The 6,000-nt window shown below is 38.0% G+C and overlaps 1 protein-coding gene across 1 annotated transcript in view; it reads right to left on the reverse strand.

The window, feature by feature from the left end:
• The window catches only part of LCP1 (lymphocyte cytosolic protein 1), a 49,841-nt gene extending 45,921 nt beyond the window's left edge, over positions 1-3,920 (reverse strand). Inside the window, exon 1 of the mRNA XM_081127376.1 lies at positions 3,706-3,920. The gene's annotated coding sequence lies outside the window, so the exon portion shown is untranslated. The remainder of the gene's footprint in view (positions 1-3,705) is intronic.
• Between the last annotated feature and the right edge of the window lie 2,080 nt (positions 3,921-6,000).

The following is a 6,000-nucleotide window of genomic DNA, read 5'->3' on the forward strand; positions in this document are numbered from 1 at the left end:
ATAAGTATTAGTTGTTATTATTAATCTGATAAATTGAAAGTCTTTTTCCCATCTCTGCTGCTTGCAGTACCCTACAAGATGGAGTGATTTTTAAATTACGGGGAAGACTATGTAATGACTGAAATCGACAAACCAAAACAATGGAACAGTTAATAGGTGTATAAGGAAGTTGAATACAGAGGGAACTGAGGAAAGCAACCAGGAGATGCCATCTGGGGAGCCCAATAGTTACCGAGTTGTATGGAGATGCCCCTAGAAGATGAACATCTAATCAGGTGGCAACTTCTTAGAACTTCCAAATGAAAATAATGTGAAACTGCAACACTTTTTATTTGAGAAGTGCACTGCCACCTAGCAAAATAGGGAAACTTGAAACTCTTGAAATCTGCTGACATTGATATTTTGGTAAACTCTAATTCTAATTTTTATTTCTGCAGTTCAACATGCAGATGGAATAGCATCATTTCATTGGTTGATATCTGTGAGAAGGGAAACTAGCACACAAAAGAACCCTAAGGAGACAATTAGGTTAATCTGAATAATGTCACTCTGCTATACAATCTGCTATTAGTAATAAATTCCAATGCCTTTATAATCTTACTTTATAAATTTTTTACTTCACAACTATAGTCTTATAAGAAAATGTATTAATTTATTTTACCTAACCTGATTTTAAAATTTGTTTGCTATCTCCCCTAAATACACAGAGGGGCTTTTACTCTTTAGGAAACAGAGAGAAGTTGACTTGAGAATTTTCTGAGAATAATTCCAAATAAGTAAAAGCTAATGATATGCAGTCCTTTGTTCTTTGTCATCAAAGAAGCCCATTACCAGGTACATAGCTTTGTTTAGGGTAGCTAAGTTTTAGCTCAATGAATAAGTGAAATCAAAGAAAAGGCTCCCATGAATATCCAAGGAACTGAGGAAAAATACTTGTGATAAATTTTTAATTCAATAAATATCATTAGCTGCTACTGTGTGCTGGGAGAAATAGAGAAGGAGCTCAGGTTGTCAGAAAATAAGGACTTGAGACTAAAACAACATTATTACTGCTATACTTACTCTACGATCAAAGCATTAAGCAAACACACACAGAAGAAACTTTGTGCAAGAAAGTGGGGTGGGGTCTAGTAGGAAAAAATTCCCAAAGGACATGCTTCTTGATGTGAGTCTTGAAAAATAAGCAGAAGTTTTACCAATAAAGAAGAAAGCAATTGGAGAAACAGTTGGAGAAAAAAAAAAGTGAAAGAGCATAGAACTTTCTGGAAGCTTGTGGTCTTGTGCGCCCAGAATGTGAGTGAGGGGGGGTCAGTTAGAGCAGAAGGAAGTGACAAGAAATAAGACTGGGGAAGTGGTTGAGGTAAGTTTGTGAAGGCACACAATTCATTAGTAAAATTATGCATTAATGAAAATATTTTATTCTATTATTATATGAAACCTGCAACGATACCTCTTATAAAAATAGAAATTTTTCTGGGTTTACTGCAATTTTTCTCTCTTCCTCTCTCCCTCCTCTCTCCTCCTCCCTCCCTCCCTCCCTCCCTCCCTCCCTCCCTCCCTCCCTCCCTCTCTCTCTCTCTCTCTCTCTCAAAAAGCTCTCTGTTCCTCTCTCTCTCCCTTCTCTTCCAGCTTCCTTCCCTGCCTCTTAAAATTATGAGTGCCTAGATCTCTCCAGTCAGCTTCAGAAACAAAAGCCTTTAGTTATCTACATCTGGGGAAAAAGTATGCTGGTACGGAAGAGGAAATTTGGAATAGACACACATCCTTAGAGAGGTAGCATGGAGCTGGGACCTGGCTATCTACTGCCCTTTGCCCCCTCCAACCACCCAGTAACCTTGGGACAGTTTCTTCAATGATCTCAGCCCACTCCTCATCTGTAAAGAGGATTAAATGATGTAATGCATGAAGAGTGGCTGAAGAGAGTAAATAATTTTAAATGTTAAGTATTATCGTTACTTGTCCCTTTCTTTCTCACTTAAATAGATACATTTGAATGAGACTTTACCTGTTAGCCTCCCCTTCCCCAAAGGGTTCAGAAAATGAATTATAAATGATGTTAAAACACTGAAATTGCTCTCCAAATTACCAACTATTCAAGGCATAATTTATGAAAGAGACAAAATTTAAAATGTGACAAAGAAAAGCATCACTGAAGTTGCTAATGAAATGTCTCCCTAAGCACAACTCCATCCCACCACAGCAGTGCTTGTCCAAAGGGCAAGAATCAGAAGATTCTTCTCTGATGTTACTTGCAGTGAGAAAGAATGAAGAGAAATAGATATTTTATAGCATAGCAGGCTGATGCTTTAACAAGCTAAACTTGATTTAAAGCAAGAGACTTTTTACTACTTTGAATTAACTTTTTCATATTCCATTTTATTCCTTCCCAATGTAAGGAAAATGCTGACATACCTTTACATCCTAATTTATTTTATTCTCATTAATATTTGTCCTTAAAATAACACACAACATGTTTTTAAATTTGTTCTTTAAGGGGATTCAAGTCCCCTTCTTCCAATTATACATTTTTTCAGGTGAGATATGTAAAACAATATTGATGATCACATTTTGCAATGTCTAGAAATTCACATTTATAAGTAAATGGTTAATTTCATTCAAAATTGCCAGTGCAGATATTCTTTAAGCAATTTTATTTAATAGAAACTAATTATGATAGATTTATATGGAGTTAAAAACAAAATACGTGAGGATAAACCACCTTTGCTTAATGATTTTTTAAAAGTTGTCCTGAGGTAGTAATTATAGAACACAAGTTGCTATATTTGATTAACAAAAATTGGGTTTTGCTAAGCATGCTGATAAATGAATCCATTTCCAGTCTGAATGGCTTTTATATTTATTATCTGTCAATGATTCTTAATATTGTTGGATAACGATAATTAAATAAAGGCTGATGCTACAAGATCTAACGTCTGTGTTTCAACAAAGTGCCTAGGATAAATATCCCATATCAACTTTATAAGAATTTCTATTGTAAACAGAAACCTTTCATCCAAAATTTAATGGTCATTTGCATGGTCATAAGCATAACGAATAGTTCAGACAAATCTATGAAAAAGTACAATTAAGCAACACAAATTTCTTTTATTTTTAGACAATAAATGGAGAATAGGTGGCTCTAACTCCATGTAGTTACTAAGCACACCCATTAAAAACTGTTGGCACCAAAATCACTTGAATAACCAGCAACACACTAATATGTGACTCAAGATGTTAATATACCCACTAAAGAATTGTAAAGAAGTTTTTTAGAAAAACAGAACCACAGTAGCTAAAATGAAACCACCCCCATTAGGCACACTCTAAATGATCAATACGCTTCCTGAAAACGTTTTTAAAGCAGATAAAATCACAGTAAATAGCCTCCCTGAAATAAAGCAATAGAAATAAATTAGAACGTGATTTGGTTTAAAAAGAAAAAAAATCATAGTTTTGGGGGGTGATAACAGTGGATAACTGGAGAAGCTACCCAGAGAGCAGAGGGGTCCCACTCTGGACACATGAGGTGGCTGCAGCATTGCTGAGCAGTTTAATGGTGGCAGAGCTCACAAAGGGCTCAGGTGACAGGTGCCCAGATCTCTAGTCCTCTGAAGGCAAAATCCACAATCCACAGAAACAGAGCCACCCAACAAGCAAAACATCATAAGCACTTATAAATGACAAAAAGATATAAAGAAAATTTACCTTATAGAAAAACCGTCCTCAGTGGTACTGGCGTGAGACCAGAAACTCCCTTCTTTCTGATTTGCAGAAGAACTTTGTCAACGCTGAGTGTGTGGTCACAAGGCAGGAAGTGACTAAAATGACAAATCATCAGCCAAGAAAGAAATAGATTTTTGTCTTTATAAGGACATTTTACTTAACTTTTTTTCATGTGCCCTCCCCTACAAAAATCACCTGACAGAACAGGTCACACTGAAATTTAGAAGCCTCTTACCACTTCCTCTTTATAAGCATTTTTCTCTTTCCTTCCTTTTTTTTTTTTTTTTTTTTCTCCTCCTCTAGCTGTTTGTTAACTTCTGGGCTACTTAAACCTGTCTGAAACCTGTCTGATTTCAGATAACAGTTACCTTGCCTACTTTCTCTGACCCCAGTTGAAAATGCAAAGCCCAGGTTTCTGGCTACTTAGAGTAAAGATAAACAAATTATTCACTTTTAGTTACAGAGCCAAGAGGTGTTTCAGTACACCTGAAACAAACTAAAAGGGATTTCCTGGGGAAAGCCCGCCCCAGCCTAAACCAAATCTCTCGTAAGAGTCCCTCAACAACGATATTGGTGCCAACAAAACATAATTACTTCTTTAAGAGGAAGGCTAGAAAACCTAGGTCACTATATTATTTATTCATTATTTTATTTATAGAACACCGATGTGCTAAGGATCTCTTTAACCCAATTAACAATTTCAATTATTTAGACATTTCCTATAAAGAGCACCAGTGGATAACTCAGGCAGCTGTTATGGTTAAATGGGCAGCTAAATTCCTTCATACAGACCAGATTTATTTTTTAAATGCACATCTAATAACATTAGCAATAGAATTAAAAAACTCTGTTCTACGCCCAAACCCCTGATGCTTGTCTTGAGGTCAAATTCCTGTCTTCAAATATTAAGTGCTCAAGGGCTCATAGCCTAACAGTGGTTGTGAAGGGTGTAGCGCTCTGAGTAACGCTGACTGAACAGTTAGCATAGTCTCCACATTGTCTGGAGACTGTGTGTGGCTCTAGCAGCCAGCCTGCTATTGAGGAATAAGAATACATGGTTGTGCTCCAGATCTGACAATGAGCTCAAGATGCTTGATCACTCCATTCACTTCTGTATTTACTAGGGGCCTTAAACCCTGCCAGTGAGTACACTGGTTGGGGGACTGCCTTTATACTTCTTTTGCTTCTTTGATTTCTCCCCGAGAAAGGTCCTGCTTCTGATCTCAAATGTTAAAACAAGCTGCTCTGGTTTATCTAGTCCATTAGCCGGTGGTGGGCAACTTCTTAGTCAGAACCCCACAGTGACCACCCTGGGAATGGGCAGAAGAATAGGAAGAGATGGTGGAGATGCAGTCCATGTTAGAAGTGGTTCACCTCACAGTGCTTGCCTCTTGTGCCTCCCCAGGGAAGTCTGAGGAGGTTAATTGAACCCTGTTTTCTCCAGTCATAAGTTGCAAAGGGGTTTCAAGAAGCACCTAAATTCTTTTGGGACACCAGAGAAACATCCATGCCTTGCTGTGACAGGACTAATTACATTACAATGCAGCCAAATGCTGGCGGTTTCCATGGTGGTGGAGTTGTTGCTGAGGGCCCTACAGAGGGCTCTTGACGGTCTTTTGGATTAAAAAGAAAAAGTGTGGCATAACTATGGATCTCCTTCAAAAAACCTGGCTTTGCAGCCCTGTTTCAGGATAGGATGAAGATCCAGCCATAACACTTCATAGATGGAAACGGACTCACTTCATGTACCTGGGAGAAAGAAAGCAGCAGCAGTCTGTATCTACTGTTGCCTGGTCATCAGAGACCTGAGGGATCTATAAAGAAGAGCAATATATGCTTGAGCATTGGCTCAGCATGTGTTTGGGTGCCTATCTGCAGGCACTGGTGATTCAGAAATGAGTAAGACACAATCCCTGCTCTCAAAAAGTACATGATCTAGTAGGAGAAAAAGATGTGTAAGTAAATAAATGCCATTTATTAGGAAAGGGGTGAAAAAAGCAGTGAAACAAAGTGCAGATGTGAGTGAAGCTGACTTTTGAAGACAGTGAAACATGCTTAGTTATGACTAGCAGCTGGTTCAAGTAAAAAAAAGATTTAGGATTTCAGATGATGCCTAGCTTCTAGGAGATGAAAGCCATTGAATTGTGCTGCTTACAACCACCCAGTTGAAGGAGTCTTTTTCTACTCTAGCACTAACTCAGCTTTGGCTGCCTATCACCACCCACCATCACTTTACCCACATCCTGGACCACTCCCTCCATCTTAATCTTTTTATCT

Source organism: Miniopterus schreibersii, assembly GCF_964146895.1.
Source record: "Miniopterus schreibersii genome assembly, chromosome: 2".
Taxonomy (NCBI): Eukaryota; Metazoa; Chordata; class Mammalia; order Chiroptera; family Miniopteridae; genus Miniopterus; species Miniopterus schreibersii.